Genomic DNA, 21,354 nt, shown 5'->3' with positions numbered 1-21,354 from the left:
GATTGAACGTGTCAAAAGTGGTTTGTGAAGTTTTGTGCTGGAGATTTCTTGCTGGACGATGCTCCACGGTCAGATAGACCAGTTGAAGTTGATAGTGATCAAATTGAGACATTAATTGAGAACAATCAACCTTATACCATGTGGGAGGTAGCCAACATACTCAGAATATCCAAATCAAGCGTTGAGAATCATTTACACCAGCTTGATTATATTAATCGCTTTGATGTTTGGGTTCCACACAAGTTAAGTGAAAAAAACCTTCTTGACCATATTTCCTCAAGCGATTCTCTACTGAAACGTAATGAAAACGTTCCATTTTTAAAACAAATTGTGATGGGTGATGAAAAATGGATACTGTACAATAATGTGGAATGGAAGAGATCGTGGGGCAAGCAAAATGAACCACCACCAACCACACCAAAGGCTGGTCTTCATCCAAAGAAGGCGATGTTGTGTTTATGGTGGGATTGGAAAGGAGTCCTCTATTATGAGCTCCTTCCAGAAAACGAAACAATTAATTCCAACAAGTACTGCTCCCAATTAGACCAACTGAAAGCAAAACTGGACGAAAAGCATCCAGAATTAGTCAACAGAAAACGCATAACCTTCCATCAGGATAATGCAAGACCATATGTTTTTTGATGACCAGGCAAAAACTGTTACAGCTTGGCTGGGAAGTTCTGATTCATCCGCCATATTCACCAGATAGTGCACCTTCGGATTTACATTTATTTACATCTTTATGAAATTCTCTTAATGGAAAAAATTTCAATTCCCTGGAAGACTGTAAAAGGCACCTGGAATAGTTCTTTGCTCACAAAGATTAAAAGTTTTGGGAAGATGGAATTATGAAGTTGCCTGAAAAATGGCAGAAGGTAATGGAACAGAAGGGTGAATGCATTGTTCAATAAAGTTCTTGGTGAAAATGAAAAATGTGTCTTTTATTTTTACTTAAAAACCGAAGGAACTTTTTGGCCAAACCAATAATTGTGTGTGTGTGCGTCTGTGTGTGTGAGAGAAAGAGAGAGAGAGAATGGGTGAAACTTACTTGTTTCTTTGAGTATCATTATTTTTTTGTTGAAAATGTACTTATTAACATGATAATGTGTTAACTTTGTAAATCAGATTCTTTATATGGTGTTTGTTGTTGCTGCTTTTTTGTGCATTATATGTTTGGCGCCTGTTCTAAACTATTTTTTGTCAAGACACTGTGTTAGGTTTCTCCAAAGAAATAGAACCAATAGGATGTACATGTATTTTATTGTAATTTTTTTATTCAGATACTCAATTCAAACTATTCAGGTTTGACAGCACTTTCTCTGCATATCTACATTCTCTCTTCTACTTGGCCCTGGTTATTCTAGCTATTTCAGTTTCTGTGAACTCCAGTTTCTTCTCTCCTTTGCTCAATGAGACATCTGTCCTTTGCTTGGGTTCTGCCTCTCTCAGCCAGTACCAAATAAATGCCTTGATGCAGAAAATCCAGACAATAGTAGGGCTCATTTAATTTGTTTTGATTTTCTCATGGATCAGAATCATGCACTGTCTATTTTCCAATGCCTGAAAAATATTTGCTTCTTATATTTTTGTCAGTTTTCTAATTATTCATAGTATGATAACTATTCAGGTACAAGTTAATCATGGTCTCAAGTGGAAGTACCTGATATGTCGTGCAAGATCATTTAAAATTTGTTCCATTTGAAATAATAATTTGAAAGCAAATAGAATGTAGACTCTTCGATTTGATCTTCAAGGTATCTACTGTCAAAACATTACATCATTTTTACATATAAATGGCAAATTATATCAAAGGGCTTCGAGTTATAAAAAGGTCACAATTTGAAGGCAAACATAAAGATACAATAATGTACATACACGGTTTCAAGCAACAATTCCAACTTCATCTGGAGAGATTTACCTCCATGGTAGGATACTTGCAGTAGGAGTTTGAACTTTCAAAAATGCATAAGTATTGTTATTTAGCATGAAATTTTGGCTTCCTGCTTGTCGGATTGCCTCTGAATTTTTTTTAATTATTCAAAAACTCCTTAGAAAAACCAAAAGACTGCTTTTGAAAGTTATATTTTGCCCTACAGTTCAAAATAGGTGATTAAAATAATATCTTCCAATTAGTGCTATTGCTTCTTAAAACCAAAGGTTGAGATAATATATTCAATGCTGGTTTATTAAGTTAGTTTAAATTACTGTAAATTATAATAATTATTGTAAAGTGTCAGTATGACTGGCCCAGAAGCAGGCATACTGGTGTTCATTATGTTTCATTACCCAGAAAGTGGTTTGTCACTGTCATCAAAAAGATGTGTTTTAATTATCACTGGTATCAGATTGACATTTTGAAAATAAAAAAGCATATCAGAAGATACTCTAAGATTTTTAAAGAAATTACATCTTAACTTCCAAGGACTACCTCCTTTCCTTCATCTTTCATTCATGCAACGTATATTCATTGAGTACAAACTATGAGTCAGGCATTTTTCTAAGTGTCGAGGATATAGCAGTGAAGAATGCCTATCCTTTGCACACATAAACATAAACATATAGCTTATGTTTTAGCAGAGAAACAGATGATATACAAATATACATTATAAAAGTGTTAACTGCTAAGAAGAAAAATAAAGCAGAGTAACAAATATAATGTGACTATATTTATTGAACATCTATATTATAGTACAAATATGGGTCATGTTTGGAATTCAGTTTTCAACTAAAAATTCATTTGCTTCAATAGATTTCCCCTTATCTACTTAATACAGTTGTTGTGGCCTGCTAGTAAGACATTATGTGCTTGGATTTCATAAATATGTGTGGATTGTTTGTATGTTACATTTTCTCACAAAGTCTTCCTTAATATGTCTTACAAAAATACTTTTCTCAGAATCACAAAAGCATTTAGGCAGTGAATTATTTTTTGTCTGCCATAGACTTGCAAGTTGCAACCTTACTAATATATTTGCACATAACTTGTTCCCTCTAAAAACAAACTCAGTCTTTGCTTTAAGGCAGAGTTATTGTCAAATTGCCAAGAAAAACCTTCAAGAATGAGGAGAGAGAGAGAGAGGTATTTTATTTTTCCCCTTCTCATTTCTGAAAGTTTTACTTTATTGAGAGAAGGAGGGAAGGGAGAAGGAGGAAAGAGAGAGGGAAAGTGGGGGAGAGAGGGAGGGAGGGAAAGGGGGCAGGGATGTGAGAGACAGAGAGGGAGAGAGAGAATGAATTTATTAAGCATTTTTAAACCTAGGAATTCCCATACAAGAAAGAATACAAAGCCCTATGAAACAGGAAATCTGACCAAAAGAATGACTGCTATGTGAAACTGGTCAGAGATAGGAACCAGCATCCTTCAAGGTTTACACAGGGTATCCAGGAGCATGCAGGTCCCATAAATACTCAGTTTTTGACCTGAAAAGCAGATTAAGGTTAGACAAAAGCAATAGCAGTCAGACAAGGCCAGTTACAGCAAATCACAAAGAATATCTAAAAGAAATTATATCATACAGTTACACAAATACAACATATAAGTTGGGCTTTAAAGAATGGTTAGGATTTGAAAAGATGGAATGAGAAAGGGAGGTTATTCTATTAGGAGAAAAAGGTAACAACATGACAACAAATTCCTCTCCACTAAAAGAGAGGCAAAAGACATGTACTCTAAAAACTATAAGGCGCTGTTGAAAGAAATTGATGACACAGATGGAAAAATATACCATGTTCTTGGATTAGAAGAATCAATATTGTTAACATGACCATACTACCCAAGGCGAACTACATATTCAGTGTAATCTCTAACAAATTACCAATGGCATTTTTTTTTACAGAACTAGAACAAAATATTTAAAAATTTGTATGGAAACACAAAAGACCCTAAACAGACAAACCAATCTTTTTTTTTTTTAACATCTTTATTGGAGTGTAATTGCTTTACAATGGTGTGTTAGTTTCTGCTTTATAACGAAGTGAATCAGTTATACATATACATATGTTCCCATATCTCTTCCCTCTTGCGTCTCCCTCCCACCCCCCCTCCCTATCCCACCCCTCTAGGTGGTCACAAAGCACCGAGCTGATCTCCCTGTGCTATGAGGCTGCTTCCCACTAGCTATCTATTTTACATTTGATAGTGTATATATGTCCATGCCACTCTCTCACTTTGTCACAGCTTACCCTTCCCCCTCCCCATATCCTCAAGTCCATTCTCCAGTAGGTCTATGTCTTTATTCCCGACTTGCCCCTAGGTTCTTCATGACCTTTTTGGTTTTTGTCTTAGATTCCATATATATGTGTTAGCATACTGTATTTGTTTTTCTCTTTCTGACTTACTTCATTCTGTATGACAGACTCTAGGTCCATCCACCTCACTACAGATAACTCAATTTCGTTTCTTTTTATGGCTGAGTAATATTCCATTGTATGTATGTGCCACATCTTCTTTACCCATTCGTCTGTTGATGGACACTTAGGTTGCTTCCATGTCCTGGGTATTGTAAATAGAGCTGCAATGAACATTTTGGTACATGACTCTTTTTGAATTATGGTTTTCTCGGGTACATGCCCAGTAGTGGGATTGCTGGGTCGTATGGTAGTTCTATTTTTAGTTTTTTAAGGAACCTCCATACTGTTCTCCATAGTGGCTGTATCAATTTACATTCCCACCAACAGTGCAAGAGTGTTCCCTTTTCTCCACACCCTCTCCAGCATTTATTGTTTGTAGATTCTTTGATGATGGCCATTCTGACCACTGTGAGATGATATCTCATTGTGGTTTTGATTTGCATTTCTCTAATGATGAATGATGTTGAGCATTCTTTCATATGTTTGTTGGCAATCTGTATATCTTCTTTGGAGAAATGTCTATTTAGGTCTTCTGCCCATTTTTGGATTGGGTTGTTTGTTTTTTTGATATTGAGCTGCATGAGCTGCTTGTAAATTTTGGACATTAATCCTTTGTCAGTTGCTTCATTTGCAAATATTTTCTCCCGTTCTGAGGGTTGTCTTTTGGTCTTGTTTATGGTTTCCTTTGCTGTGCAAAAGCTTTTAAGTTTCAGTAGGTCCCATTTGTTTATTTTTGTTTTTATTTCCATTTCTCTAGGAGGTGGGTCAAAAAGGATCTTGCTGTGATGTATGTCATAGAGTGTTCTGCCTATGTTTTCCTCTAAGGGTTTGATAGTGTCTGGCCTTACATATAGGTCTTTAATCCATTTTGAGTTTATTTTTGTATATGGTGTTAGGGAGTATTCTAATTTCATATACTTTTACATGTACCTGTCCAGATTTCCCGGCACCACTTATTGAAGAGGCTGTCTTTTCTCCATTGTATATTCTTGCCTCCTTTATCAAAGATAAGGTGACCATATGTGCGTGGGTTTATCTCTGGACTTTCTATCCTGTTCCATTGATCTATATTTCTGTTTTTGTGCCAGTACCATACTGTCTTGATTACTGTAGCTTTGTAATATAGTCTGAAGTCAGGGAGCCTGATTCCTCCAGCTCCATTTTTCGTTCTCAAGATTGCTTTGGCTATTCGGGGTCTTTTGTGTTTCCATACAAATTGTGAAATTTTTTGTTCTAGTTCTGTGAAAAATGCCAGTGGTAGTTTGATAGGGATTGCATTGAATCTGTAGATTGCTTTGGGTAGTAGAGTCATTTTCACAATGTTGTTTCTTCCAATCCAAGAACATGGTATATCTCTCCATCTATTTGTATCATCTTTAATTTCTTTCATCAGTGTCTTATAAATTTCTGTATACAGGTCTTTTGTCTCCTTAGGTAGGTTTATTCCTACGTATTTTATTCTTTTTGTTGCAATAGTAAACGGGAGTGTTTTCTTAATTTCACTTTCAGATTTTTCATCATTAGTGTATAGGAATTCAAGAGATTTCTGTGCATTAATTTTGTATCCTGCTACTTTACCAAATTCATTGATTAGCTCTAGTAGTTTTCTGGTAGCATCTTTAGGATTCTCTATGTATAGTATCATGTCATCTGCAAACAGTGACAGCTTTACTTCTTCTTTTCCGATTTGGATTCCTTTTATTTCTTTTTCTTCTCTGATTGCTGTGGCTAAAACTTCCAAAACTATGTGGAATAATAGTGGTGAGAGTGGGCAACCTTGTCTTGTTCCTGATCTTAGTGGAAAGGGTTTCAGTTTTTCACCATTGAGGACGATGTTGGCTGTGGGTTTGTCATATATGGCCTTTATTATATTGAGGAAAGTTCCCTCTATGCCTATTTTCTGCAGGGTTTTTATCATAAATGGGTGTTGAATTTTGTCAAAAGCTTTCTCTGCATCTGTTGAGATGATCATACGGTTTTTCTCCTTCAATTTGTTAATATGGTGTATCACATTGATTGATTTGCGTATATTGAAGAATCCTTGCATTCCTGGGATGAACCCCACTTGATCATGGTGTGTGATCCTTTTAATGAGCTGTTGGATTCTGTTTGCTAGTATTTTGTTGAGGATTTTTGCATCTATGTTCATCAGTGATTCTGGCCTGTAGTTTTCTTTCTTTGTGACATCTTTGTCTGGTTTTGGTATCAGGGTGATGGTGGCCTCATAGAATGAGTTTGGGAGGGTTCCTCCCTCTGCTATATTTTGGAAGAGTTTGAGAAGGATAGGTGTTAGCTCTTCTCTAAATGTTTGACAGAATTCGCCTGTGAAGCCATCTGGTCCTGGGCTTTTGTTTGTTGGAAGATTTTTAATCACAGTTTCAATTTCAGTGCTTGTGATTGGTCTGTTCATATTTTCTATTTCTTCCTGGTTCAGTCTCGGCAGGTTGTGCATATTTAAGAATTTGTCCCTTTCTTCCAGGTTGTCCATTTTATTGGCATAGAGTTGCTTGTAGTAATCTCTCATGATCTTTTGTATTTCTGCAGTGTCAGTTGTTACTTCTCCTTTTTCATTTCTAATTCTATTGATTTGAGTCTTCTCCCTTTTTTTCTTGATGAGTCTGGCTAATGGTTTATCAATTTTGTTTATCTTCTCAAACAACCAGCTTTTAGTTTTATTGATCTTTGCTATCGTTTCCTTCATTTCTTTTTCATGTATTTCTGATCTGATCTTTATGCTTTCTTTCCTTCTGCTAACTTTGCGGTTTTTTTGTTCTTCTTTCTCTGGTTCCTTTAGGTGTAAGGTTAGGTTGTTTATTTGAGTTGTTTCTTGTTTCTTAAGGTAGGATTGAATTGCTATAAACTTCCCTCTTAGAACTGCTTTTGCTGCATCCCATCGGTTTTGGGTCGTCGTGTTTTCATTGTCATTTGTTTCTAGGTATTTTTTGATTTCCACTTTGATTTCTTCAGTGATATCTTGGTTATTAAGTAGTGTATTGTTTAGCCTCCATGTGTTTGTATTTTTTGCAGATTTTTTCCTATAATTGATATCTAGTTGCATAGAGTTGTGGTCGGAAAAGATACTTGATATGATTTCAATTTTCTTAAATTTACCAAGGCTTTATTTGTGATCCAAGATATAATCTATCCTGGAGAATGTTCCATGAGCACTTGAGAAGAATGTGTATTCTCTTGTTTTTGGATGGAATGTCCTATAAATATAAATTAAGTCTATCTTGTTTAATGTATCATTTAAAGCTTGTGTTTCCTTATTTATTTTCATTTTGGATGATCTGTCCATTGGTGAAAGGGGGGTGTTGAAGTCCCTTACTATGATTGTGTTACTGTCGATTTCCCCTTTTATGGCTGTTAGTATTTATTTGCCTTATGTATTGAGGTGCTCCTATGTTGGGTGCATAAATATTTACAATTGTTATACCTTCTTCTTGGATCGCTCCCTTGATCATTATGTAGTGTCCTTCTTTGTCTCTTGTAGTAGTCTTTATTTTAAAGTCTATTTTGTCTGATATGAGAATTGCTACTCCAGCTTTCTTTTGATTTCCATTTGCATGGAACATCTTTTTCCATCCCCTCACTTTCAGTCTATATGTGTCCCTACGTCTGAATTGGGTCTCTTGTAGACAGCATATATATGGGTCTTGTTTTTTGTATCCATTCAGCCAGTCTATGTGTTTTGGTTGGAGCATTTAATCCATTTACATTTAAGGTAATTATCGATATGTATGTTCCTATTCCCATTTTCTGAATTGTTTTGGGTTTGTTATTGTAGGTCTTTTCCTTCTCTTGTGTTTCTTGCTTAGGGAAGTTCCTTTAGCATTTGTTGTAAAGCTGGTTTGGTTGTGCTGAACTCTCTCAGCTTTTGCTTGTCTGTAAAGGTTTTAATTTCTCCATCAAATCTGAATGAGATCCTTGCTGTGTAGAGTAATCTTGGTTGTAGGTTTTTCTCCTTCATCACTTAAAATATGTCCTGCCACTCCCTTCTGGCTTACAGTGTTTCTGCTGAAAGATCAGCTCTTAACCTTATGGGGATTCCCTTGTGTGTTATTTGTTGTTTTTCCCTTGCTGCTTTTAATATGTTTTCTTTGTATTTAATTTTTGATAGTTTGATTAATATGTGTCTTGGTGTGTTTCTCCTTGGATTTATGCTGTATGGGACTCTCTGTGCTTCCCGGACTTGATTGACTATTTCCTTTCCCATATTAGGAAAGTTTTCAACTCTAATCTCTTCAAATATTTTCCCAGTCCCTTTCTTTTTCTCTTCTTCTTCTGGGACCCCTATAATTCGAATGTTGGTGTGTTTAATGTTGTCCCAGAGGTCTGTGAGACTGTTCTCAGTTCTTTTCATTCTTTTTTCTTTATTCTGCTCTGTAGTAGTTATTTCCACTCTTTTATCTTCCAGGTCACTTATCCGTTCTTCTGCCTCAGTTATTCTGCTATTGATCCATTCTAGATAATTTTTAATTTCATTTATTGTGTTGTTCATCATTGTTTGTTTGCTCTTTAGTTTTTTTAGGTCCTTGTTAAACGTTTCTTGTATTTTCTGTATTCTATTTCTAAGATTTTGGGTCATCTTTACTATCATTACTCTGAATTCTTTTTCAGGTAGACTGCCTATTTCCTTTTCATTTGTTAGGTCTGGTGGGTTTTTACCTTGCTCCTTCATCTGCTGTGTGTTTTTATGTCTTCTCATTTTGCTTAACTTACTGTGTTTGGGGTCTCCTTTTTGCAGGCTGCAGGTTTGTAGTTCCCGTTGTTTTTGGTGTCTGTCCCCAGTGGCTAAGGTTGGTTCAGTGGGTTGTGTAGGCTTCCTGGTGGAGGGGACTAGTGCCTGTGTTCTGGTGGATGAGGCTGGATCTTGTCTTTCTGGTGGGCAGGTCCACGTCTGGTGGTGTGTTTTGGGGTGTCTGTGGCCTTATTATGATTTTAGGCAGCCACTCTGCTAATGGATGGGGTTGTGTTTCTCTCTTGCTAGTTGTTTGGCATAGGGTGTCCAGCACTGTAGCTTCCTGGTTGTTGAATGAAGCTGGGTCTTGGCGTTGAGATGGAGATCTCTGGGAGATTTTCGCCGTTTGATATTACGTGGAGCTGGGAGGTCTCTTGTGGACCAGTGTCCTGAATTTGGCTCTCCCACCTCAGAGGCACAGCACTGACTCCTGGCTGGAGCACCAGGAGCCTTACATCCACATAGCTCAGAATAAAAGGGAGAAAAAATAGAAAGAAAGAAAGAAAGAAAGAGGAGAAAATAAAATAAAGGAAAATAAAATAAAATACAGTTATTAAGATAAAAAGGAATTATTAAGAAAAAAATTTTTTAATGTAAAAAAAAAAAAAAAATGGCCAGGCAGAACCCTAGGGCAAATGGTAAAAGCAAAGCTATACAGACAAAATCTCACACAGAAGCATACACATACACACTCACAAAAAGAGAAAAAGAGGAAAAAAAAAATCTTTGCTCCCAAAGTCCACCTCCTCAATTTGGGATGATTCGTTGTCTATTCAGGTATTCCACAGATGCAGGGTATATCAAGTTGATTGTGGAGATTTAATCCATTGCTCCTGAGGCTGCTGGGAGAAATTTCCCTTTCTCTTCTTTGTTCGCACAGCTCCTGGGGTTCAGCTTTGGATTTGGACCCTCCTCTGCATGTAGGTCGGCTGAAGGGGTCTGTTCTTCGCTCAGACAGGATGGGGTTAAAGGAGCAGCCGATTCGGGGGCTCTGGCTCACTCAGGCCAGGGGGAGGGAGGGGTGCGGATGCGGGGCGTACCTACGGCGGCAGAGGCCAACGTGACATTGCAACAGCCCTGAGGTGCGCCATGCGTTCTCCTGGGGAAGTTGTCCCTGGTTCACGGGACCCTGGCAGTGGCGGGCTGCACAGGCTCCCGGGAGGGGCAGTGTAGATAGTGAACTATGCTTGCTCACAGGCTTCTTGGTGGCAGCAGCAGCAGCCTTAGCGTCTCATGCCTGTATCTGGAGTCCACGCTGATAGCCACGGCTTGCGTCCATCTCTGGAGCTCCTTTAAGCGGTGCTCTTAATCCCCTCTCTTCGCGGACCAGGAAACAAAGAGGGAAGAAAAAGTCTCTTGACTCTTCGGAAGGTCCAGACTTTTTCCCGGTCTCCCTCCTGGCTAGCTATGGTGCACTAGCCCCCTTCAGGCTGTGTTCACGCAGCCAACCCCAGTACTCTCCCTGGGATCCGGCCAAAGCCCGAGCCTCAGCTTCCAGAACCCGCCCGCCCCGGCAGGTGAGCAGAGAAGCCTCTCGGGCTTGTGAGTGCTGGTCGGCACTGCTCCTCTATGCGGGAATCTCTCTGCTTTGCCCTCCACACCCCTGTGGCTGCGCTCTCCTCCATGGCTCCGAAGCTTCCCCCCTCTGCCACCTGCAGTCTCCGTCCGTGAAGGGGCTTCCTAGTGTGTGGAAATCTTTCTTCCTTCACAGCTCCCTCCCACTGGTGCAGGCCCCATCCCTATTCTTTTGTCTCTGTTTTTTCTTTTTTCTTTTGCCCCACCCAGGTACGTGGGGAGTTTCTTGCCTTTTGGGAGGTCTGAGGTCTTCTGCCAGTGTTCAGTAGGTGTTCTATAGGAGCAGTTCCACATGTAGATGTATTTCTGAGGTATCTGTAGGGAGGAAGGTGATCTCCACGTCTTACTCTTCCGCCATCTTGAACCTCCCTTAGACAATGCAATCTTGAAAAAGAGAAACAGAGCTGGAGGAATCAGACTCCCTGATTTCTGACTATACTACAAAGCTACATTAATCAAAACAGTATGGTACTGGCACAAAAACAGACACATAGATCAATGGAAGAGGATAGAGGGTCAAGAACCAAACCCATGCACTTATGGTCAATTCATCTCTGACAAAGGAGGCAAGAATATACAATGGAGAAAAGACAGTCTATTCAATAAGTGGTGCTGGGAAAACTGTACAGCTACATGTAAAAGAATGAAATTCAAGTATTCTCTAACACCATATATAAAAATAAACTCAAAATGGATTAAAGACCTAGATGTAAGACCAGATACTATAAAACTGGAGGAAAACATAGGCAGAATACTCTTTGACATAAATTGCAGCAATACCTTTTTGGATCCATCTCCTAGAGTATTCGAAATAAAAACACAAATAAACAAATGGTACCTAATGAAACTTCAAAGCTTTTGCACAGCAAAGGAAACCATAAACAAGACGAAAAGACAACCCTCAGAATGGGAGAAAATATCTGCAAATGAAGCAACTGACAAAGGATTAATCTCCAAAATTTACAAGCAGCTCATGCAGCTCAATAACAAAAAAAACAAACAACCCAATCCAAAAATGGGCAGAAGACCTAAGTAGACATTTCTCCAAAGAAGACATACAGATGGCCAACAGGCACATGAAAAAATGCTCAGCATCACTAAGTATCAGAGAAATGCAAATCAAAACTATAATGAGGTATCACCACACTCCAGTCAGAATGACCATCATAAAAAATCTACAAACAATAAATGCTGGAGAGGGTGTGGAAAAAAGGGAACCCTCCTATACTGTTGGTGGGAATGTCAATTGGTGTAGCCACTATGGAGAACAGTATGCATGAGGGTTCCCTTTTCTCCACATCCTTGGCAACGCTTGTTATTTGTTGTCATTTTGAAAATAACCATTCTGACATGTGTGAGGTGATCTCTCATTGTGGTTTTGATTTGCATTTCCCTGATGATTACTGATGTTGATCACCTTTTCATGTGTCTGTTAGCCATTTGTATGTCTTCTTTGGAAAAATGTCTATTCAGGTCTTCTGCCCATTTTTAATCAGGTTGTTGTTTTTAAAATTTTGTGTTGTATGAGTTCTTTGTATATTTTGGATATTAACCCTTATCTTTTTATGGCTGAGTAATATTCCTGTGTGTGTGTGTGTGTGTGTGTGTGTGTGTGTGTGTGTGTATCTCACATTTTCTTTATTCATTTATCTGTCATGGACACTTAGATTGTTTCCATGTCTTGGCTACTGTAAATAATGCTGCAGTGAACATGGGGGTACATATATCTTTGCAAGTTAGTGTTTTCACTTTCTTTGGATAAATACCCAGAAGTGGGACTGCTGGATCATATGGTAGTTCTGTTCTCAGCTTTTTTTGAGGAACCTCCATACTGTTTTCCATAGTGACTGTACCAATTAAATTTTATAGTCTTATTGAGAAATGAAAATGCACACTAAACATCATTTTTGTTGGCTGAAAGCCATCAGGGGTGATTTACTGAATTTTTCACTCTTATCTAGATACTTTGATGTCATACAGTTACTTGAGCAGGAAAACTGATTCCTCTTTCTGTGCTCCCTGCTCCCAAGAAAAATTTCAATATATTTCCTTAATAAATCACTCAAAGAAATACTTGTATATTTCAGGCAGACTATTTAATTTGCACATGGATAAAAATGTGATCTTAATTAATAAGATTCTCTCCCTCTTCAAAACTCAAGTAGGATATATTAGGATAGTTCTCCTACATGTAGATTTCAAAATAATTTGTCGGTGGGGGACCTGTCAAATATTTTGGAGAGAAATTGAATAGCAATCGACTTTAAACCCGTACAGACATTTTCTCCAATTAGTGTCTGCTGCCTGGAAGTGCCATGCAGCTCAAGGTGTTGACTTCACTGTACTTTTATATGTTTTTGAATACCTTAATCAAACCATCTGTCATAAGGATAGAATGTCATCTGATACCCTTCTTCACTGTGTAATTGTTACTAAATCTTGGGAATAAAGTTCAAAATGTATTAAGGATATGACTTGAAATTATTTTTTAAAGGGTAATTAATAGGTTTATTGTCCTATTCAAGGAAGTATCTCATAATGTCATGTGGGTCAAAGCTTGTCAAAGCTTCTTTTTAATACAAGCTCATACGGAATTATGCATGACAAAAAGAGTAGACTTTGTAGAAGAAATCAGATTGAAATGTTTTATAAGAATTAGATTTTCTAACTCTATGCTTTTATGTTAGATTCTGTAGATAATTAATAGGAATAATGCCTACTTTTGATACACACACACACACATCCGTGTGTGTGTGTGTGTGTGTGTGTAGATAAATACAATAGCAAGAATCCATTTGAATTTTATATAAATCTCAACTAGTAAGGGTAAGTTATAATTTGCTACAGTAAAAAATGATCTCAAAATCTCAGTACTTAAAACCACAAAAGTTTATTTTTCATTCATAATACAGGTCCAGTGTGCATTGCCAAAGGCTTTTGCTAATTGTAGTTACTCAGGACCTATTTTCATGGAGACACCCCATAAACCTGTGCTTTCACATATGCTGCAGTACAGGAAGAGTTGGGCTGGAGAGTTGAGCATCCCCTTAATAGTGATTCCTGCCATGTCTGTTTACATTTGATTAGCCACAGTGAGTCATATGGCTTTATAACTTCAAGGGCCAGGGAAAGTGAAATCCTACCATAAGCCAGATATTAGGAAACTTGATATCATGAACACTAGTGTTTATTTAGCTCACTGATATCAAACATATCTTTTTATTCTATTTAGTATGAGATAACCACATGAGAAGTCAGAAAAAAATGGTAGTGCTACTGATTTTAAAATTATTTTTACATTATATTATTTGGCACATTCATGGAGCAGTGTATGTTATTGGGGAAAAGCTAAATTGGGGGTCAAAAACAGGTTTTAATGTTGGTTCTCCCACACACTTTCTGGAAAATTCCCATGTGAATTTTAGCATTTGGTTCTCATTTGTAAAAAAAAAAAAAATATGGACTTGGAATTTTGACAGGGATTCCATTGAATCTATAGATGATTTTGTTGAGTAGTAGTGCTGTATTAATAATATTAATTCTTCCACCCCCATGGACATGGAGTGACTTTCTATTTATTTATCTTCTTTAGTTTATTTCAACAATATTTTATTGTTTTCAGTATATGTCTTCAACATCCTGAGGAGTCTGGCTCCTGCCCAAAAGCCTCTGTGTGATTTTTCGTGCCCAACCATAGCAATTACATAGGTTTTACCTGGCAGGTCTCACAGGTGGAATGCTGCCCTTCCCACACCAGACTTCATGCACAGCCAATGAATTCCAGTCTCTGAGGGAAGTTGCAGTCAAGGACTCAAGTCCATCTGGCCTGTCATGCTCTTCTTTACGTAATTGCATTCCCTGGCAAGTGCCCTCATTCCTAGGTGTGTCTTTATCTCAGGACACTGGCTGAGGTTTCGTCATGTAACCCTGTCAAGACCTCCTTATCAGGGAAGAAGTGGAAAACCTTAAAGACACTCTTCCTTGTTCTAACTCAGTACTCAGAATTTTTTTACCCCTAGCCATCCTTCTCTCTCTTCCCATGGTCTCTGGTTCCATAAAACTGCAGGAGCCTTTTGTTCCATACTCCCTCGAGAATGGGATCACACCCATGTCTTTGCTGGCCACCTGAGCCTTGATGAGTGTGCCATTCCATGGGGGAGAATGAATCAGGGGAAAGTCAGTGTTTTCTTAGGTTAGACTTTTGTTTATGCCATCACAGTATGTGATTAAAGATGTCACTGTTACTTCCATTTTGGCTTATTGCTTTATTCCGCTACTCTGACACCAGACAGATGAGTTCTTTTCAGCTCAGCTGAGCTCCTAACAACTCCTAGTTTAAAAGTATTCCTAAGTATTTTATTATTTTCAATGCTATTATAAATGGATTTATTTCCTTAATTTTATTTTTGGATTATTCACTGCTCTTCTACAGAAATACAACTGATATTTATATGTGGATTCTGCATCTTTCATATTTGCTGAACCTGTTCATTAATTCTAATTTTTGTATGGATTTTTAGGATTTTCTGTATATTAAGATCCTTGCGTCTGTGAATAGAGGTAGTTTTATTCCTTTCTTTTAGTCTGGATGTGTATTATTTCATTTTTCACATAATTTTTATGGCTAGAACTTCTAGTATATTGTTGAAGTTAAGTGGCAAGAACAGACATCCATGTCTTATTCTGGATCTTAGAGGGAAAATATTTAATTGTTTTATCACAGTGATGTTAACTGTGGGTTTTTCATAGATGCTGTTTATCATGTTGAAGAAGTTTCTTTTTAATTCTAGTTTAAATGATTTTTTATCATGAAGGAGTGTTGAATTTTTGTCAAATGCTTTTTCTGTTTCTATTGAGATGATTATGTGGTTTTTGCCTGTATTCATTTATATGGTGTATTACATTAATTGATTTTCATATATTAAATCAACCTTGTATTCTTGGAATAAATTCTACTTGGTCATGGTGCTTAATTCGTTTATATATTGCTAGGTTTGGCTTGTTAGTGTATTGTTGATGATTTTTGCATCTATATTTATAAGAGATTAGTCTTTTGTTGTACTTTCTTTTGGTATTTGTGTGTAGCTTTGGTATCAGGGTAATTACAGCCTCATAGAGTGAGTTGGCAAGTGTTCATTCCTCTTTTTAATTCCTGGAAGGTTTTGTAAAGAATTAGCATTTATTATTCTTTAAATGTTTGGTGGAAATTATAAGTGTAGCCATCTTGGCTTGGGCTTTTATGTATTGGAAGTTTTTTTGTTACTTATTTAATCTCTATACTTTTTACAGGTCTATTCAGATTTTCTATTTATTTTTGAGTCAGTTTTGGTAGTTTGCACGTTTAAAGGAAGTTGTCCTTTTTATCTAGGTTGTCTATATCAACATACAAATATTCATAGTGTTATCTTGTAATCCCTTTTATTTCTTAATGTCGGTAGTAATGTCCCTACTTTCATTCCTAATTTTAGTAATTTAACACTTCTCTATTTTTCTTCGTCACTTTATCTAGTGGCTTGTCAATATTGGTGATCTTTTCAAAGAACTATCCTTTGGTTTTGTTGATTATCTCTATTGTTTTTTATTTTTTATTTGATTTAGCTACACTCTAGTCCTTTTTGTTTCTGTCCTTCTGCTTGCTTTGTTTAGTTTGCTCCTCTTTTTGTAGCTCCTTAATAAAGGTTAGATTTTTTTTATTGTAGTGAAAAGCACATAACATAAAATTTACCATCTCAACCATTTTTAAGTGTACAGTTCAGTAGCATTATGTATTTTCACATTGTTGTGAAACATCTCCAGAAAATTTTCATCTTGGAAATCTGAAACTGTATACCCGGTAAACAACAACTTCCCTCCTTCCCCTCCCCTCAGACTCTGGCAAACATCATTCTACTTTCTTTTTCTATGAGTTTCACTACTTCAGATACCTCATATAACTGGAATCATGCAGTATTTGTATTTGCACTTTGGTTAAAAACTGGATACTTTGACTATTATAATATGGCAACTCTGCAAATCACATTTTCCTCCCTTCCCAGGGTTTACTGTTGATGCTTGTTATAGTCGTTTTTTGTTTTGTTTTGTGATTTTTATGAACAAATTTCATCAATTCTGTATTATTTGTTTTATGTTATTACTGAAGTCCCTTTTCCATTAATTTAGTGGTGAGCTAGTTACTGAACAGAGATTTTCTAAATGTCTGGAACCCAGTAAATCTACCAGTCTTTGCAACTTGGCTCTGCATGAGCGTTGGGGCATACCTTCAGTGCTCAGCAAGGAGTTTACAATTCTGCCTTAAACTTCAATTCCTATTTGCACAAACCCTGAAGTTTAGTGATAAGTAGGAGCTTAGAACCTTCTCACATCTTTTATGAGCATGTACCCAGCCCTGGCATACACATGACCTTCTAGATTTCCAGGAATATGTGGAACCTTAAAAGTCCTTATTTCCCAAAGCATCTCATTCCCTAGCCTTATCTCTCAACATTTTGGTTAGAGTAGTTTTTGCCCCAACTGGTGTTAACTCAAGAAGTAGCAGCTAATACATTTGCTTTTAAATGTTTTCCACAAGTGTCCCCTCCCCCTTGGTAGCTCCCTTAGCCTTTAGAAAGTTCCAAGTTAGGCTAAATAAAGACAAGTCCTTTGATACAACCGTTCAGGGACCCACAAAATGAGTCAAAACTAACAACCACATTTTTTTTTTTTTAGAATAAGGTCCATTGCTCTCTCTGGTATAACATACCTGTACTGGTAATCACAGCTATTGTCTTCAAGGCCACTGCTATACTGAGAAGGTGGGGATGGTTACCAGGATAAGTCAAAATACCGTGAAGTTCTTTTACTAAGATTCAGCTATCTTTTCTTGATTGTTTCCCTGGTTGCTATAAGGTTTGGATTAGAGTCTACAGTTCCAAAAAAGTTTGACAGTTTTGTCAATTTATTTATTACTTTTGTGGAAGGATAAACTTTCGGATTTCCATAATTTGCCATTTTCACTGACGTCATTTTAAAAAATTGACTATGCCTGTCTTTAGTGTAAAATGCTATGTATGTGTGTGTATATATCGATAACATCTTTTTTTACACTTGTTTCTTTTACAATCTGATATTTTCTGATTAATATATTTTTGAGAAATGCCTCAATTTCTAGTCTGCTGATAATACTATTCCTCATGCTATAGTGCTGTTACCAATTTATTAATTTCTCATACCTCATCATTATTAGAAAGGATTTTGGAGAAAGTATATGCTCAGCCCACTATCTTGAACTAAACATCTAATGTTATTGAACATGGTGAGAATATATAGAACATAATAAATACTAAAGGCAATTAGAGATATCCTTTTATCTTTTATTTGCACTACATTAAGTACTGTTTTAATCTATTAAAAACCCTTTTATTCTTAGTTTATTACTATTTTTACTATTTATTATTCCTAGACATTTTCTAAATGAGGAAAATGTGCTGTTTTTCATCAAATGCCTATTCAGAATATTAATGGCCATATTTTTGTCTGTTTTCTTCCTTGATCTAATGAAATGAAGGATTATATTATATAATACTAATATTTTAACATCTCAGTTTGTACTAGTCTATATTGTAGTATTTCTTTCAATTTACTGCAATATTTATTTAACTGGGGCTTACTTTAAAATTTTGGCATTTATAATTTGAGATTGTTATGAAAGTTACTGTTTTTAAAAGTGATCATTACAAAATTTTATTGTGTTATGATAGGTTTATATACCACTTTGGAAATCTTTCTCCAATATAGCAAATTTTAAAAAACCCTTATTGAGTGTCTATTAAGTAAAATAAAAGAGATCAATGGGATCACTGTGAAGGGCAGGGAGCCTTGAAGACTAAGAGTGGAGCTCATATGTCATGTATATACTGCCTTAAATTTTTTTTTAATATGATTAAAAATGAAACATTGAAAAATAAATAGGTAAAATGAATTGAAAGAATCTGTTCTTTTGAAACTTTGAAAACACCCATATTTTAAAAAGTTTGTCAAATGCATTAATTTTGTCATATTAAAAAAAAAAGTTCTAGGTCATTGGTTTATTCAGGTTTTCTCTTTTTTTGCCCATTTGCATTTTCCTGGGAAACGTTCAAAATATATTAGCATATATTTGCACATCTCATTAACTTATTCTTTAAAAAATGCCATGTCTCTTTTGCTTGATTTCAGTCATTTTCTTTAATATTTAGATTTTCTCCACTTTTTTTTCAAGTTGATACAATTTTATTTATTTTTTAAAAATTCTTATTGGAGTACAGTTATTTACAATGTTGTGTTAGTTTCAGATGTACAGCAAAGTAAATCAGTTAAACACATATCCACTCTTTTTTTTTTTTTAGACCCTTTTCCCATTTAGGCCATTTATTGAGGTAATGTTGGTTTATAACATTATGTAAGTTTCATATATACAACATTATATTTCTACATACCCTGCAGTGTGCCCACCACCAAAAACTTCATTTCCATCCATCACCATACAGTTGTTCCCCTTTACCCATTTAGCCCTCACCCCACCCCACCCCCCCTTCCCCTCTGGTAACCACTACTCTGTTCTCTATATCTACATGTTTATTTTTGTTTGGTTTGTGCATTTATTTCATTTTTTGTTTGTTTTTTATATTCCACATATAAGTGAAACCATATTGTGTTTGTCTTTCTCCATGTGACTTGTTTCACTTAGCATCATACCCTCAAGGTCCATTGATGTTAGGATTTTATTTCCTTGGTTTCAATTTTACTGTTTTGAAAAGAAAAAAATAAGAAATATCTCATTATTAATATACTCTAATTTCCCCTCTTTTCTTGTACATTAATTGTTGCTTTTATTATTTTACACGCCTTAGTTTTGCTTTTGTCGTTTATCCACTGTTGCCACTTCCAGGTCCCCCTGACATTTTGGTCACCTCCTTGAATTTGTTTCATAATACTTGGGCCCTTTTTAGAGCTAATGTAATCTCTGATGGCCTACCTGATCTTTAGGTCCTGGCCATCTCTGGTTTGACCCATGAGCCTGGACAACATTTAATGGCTCATAACTTTAAGAATAATAAAGAATTCAACTTACCTATTGAGATGATCTATGATTTTTTTATTCTTCAATTTGTTAATATGGTGTATCACACTGATTAATTTGTGTGTACTGAAGAATCCTTGCATCCCGGGGATAAACCCCACTTGATCATGGTGCATGATCCTTTTAATGTGCTGTTGGATTCTGTTTGCTAATAAATATTCTGTTGAGTTTTGCATCTATGTTCATCAGTGATATTGGCCTGTAAGTTTCTTTTTTGGGGACATCTTTGTCTGGTTTTGGTATCAGGGTGATGGTGGCCTCATAGAATGAGCTTGGGGGTGTTCCTCCCTCTGAAATTTTTCGGAAGAGTTTAAGAAGCATAGGTATCAGCTCTTTTCTAAATGTTTGATAGAATTCCCCAGTGAAGGCATCTGGTCCTGGAGTTTTGTTTGTTGGAAGATTTTTAATCATGGTTTCAAGTTCATTACTTGTGAATTGGTCTGTTCATATTTTCTGTGTCTTCCTGGTTCAGTCTTGGAAGGTTGTACTTTTCTAAGAATTTGTCCATTTCTTCCAGGTTGTCCATTTTATTGGCATAGAGTTGCTTGTAGTAGTCTCTTATAATCCTTTGTATTTCTGCTGTGTCAGTTGTAACTTTTCCTTTTTCATTCTAATTTTATTGGTTTGAGTCCTCTCCCTTTTTTTCTTGATGAATCTGGCTAAAAGTTTATCCATTTTGTTTATCTTCTCAAAGAACCAGATTTTAGTTTCATTGATCTTTGCTATTGTTTTCTTCATTTCTATTTCATTTATTTCTGCTCTGATCTTTATGATTTCTTTCCTTCTACTAACTGTTGTTTGTTTGTTTGTTCTTCTTTCTCTAGTTGCTTTAGGTGAAAGGTTAGGTTGTTTATTTGCGATTTTTCTTGTTCCTTGAGGTAAGATTGTATTGCTATAAACTTCCCTCTTGGAACTGCTTTTGCTACATCCCATAGGTTTTGCGTCATCATGTTTTAGTTGTCATTTGTTTCTAGGCATTTTTTGATTTCCTCTTTGATTAAAAATGTGGAATGCTTCACGAATTTGCATGTCATCCTCGTGCAAGGGCCATGCTAATCTTCTCTGTATCATTCCAATTTTAGTATATGTGCTGCCAAAGCAAGCATGATTCTGTGTTTCTTGTTTGTTCCTCTCTTTTTGTTTTTCTTTTTTGTGGTTTGATTGTTTCCTTTTATTTTATGCTTGTGTTCTCTTATTTTTGTTTTTTTAATGTATTTTAGGTTTTTGATTTGTGCTTACCCTGTTTTTCAAGTATGTTATCCCCTTCCCATATCTACTTGCTTTAGACTAGACTGATAGTCATATCACATTCCAAAAAATAAAAAAAAAGGAATCTACATTTTCTTACTCTCCTCTCCCACAATTTTATGATTTTGATATCCTCCTCTTTTACATCTTCATTTTTATTCTTTTGCTGTTCATGTGGTTATCATCGTTTTCACAAAACTATTTTGATTTTTTTTTTTTTAATCTGGCTTATTTAAGTGATTTACTTTCCAATTGTGATTTTCTCCTTCCTATAGATTCTTGCTTCTATTTAGAGAAGACCTGTTAGTATTTCATTTAGGACAGGTTTAGTATTGCTGTATTC

General features: G+C 36.1%; 1 non-coding gene across 1 annotated transcript; it reads right to left on the bottom strand.

Annotated features, from left to right (window-relative positions):
- Positions 1-20,762: 20,762 nt before the first annotated feature.
- LOC137757569 (U6 spliceosomal RNA) lies at positions 20,763-20,865 on the bottom strand. The gene has a single exon (XR_011072408.1). It is a non-coding gene; the product is annotated as a U6 spliceosomal RNA (small nuclear RNA).
- Between the last annotated feature and the right edge of the window lie 489 nt (positions 20,866-21,354).

This window comes from Eschrichtius robustus, chromosome X (genome assembly GCF_028021215.1).
Source record: "Eschrichtius robustus isolate mEscRob2 chromosome X, mEscRob2.pri, whole genome shotgun sequence".
Classification (NCBI taxonomy): Eukaryota; Metazoa; Chordata; class Mammalia; order Artiodactyla; family Eschrichtiidae; genus Eschrichtius; species Eschrichtius robustus.
The sequence above is the reverse complement of the archived record's forward strand: the minus strand, read 5'-3'. Positions and strand labels throughout refer to the sequence as shown.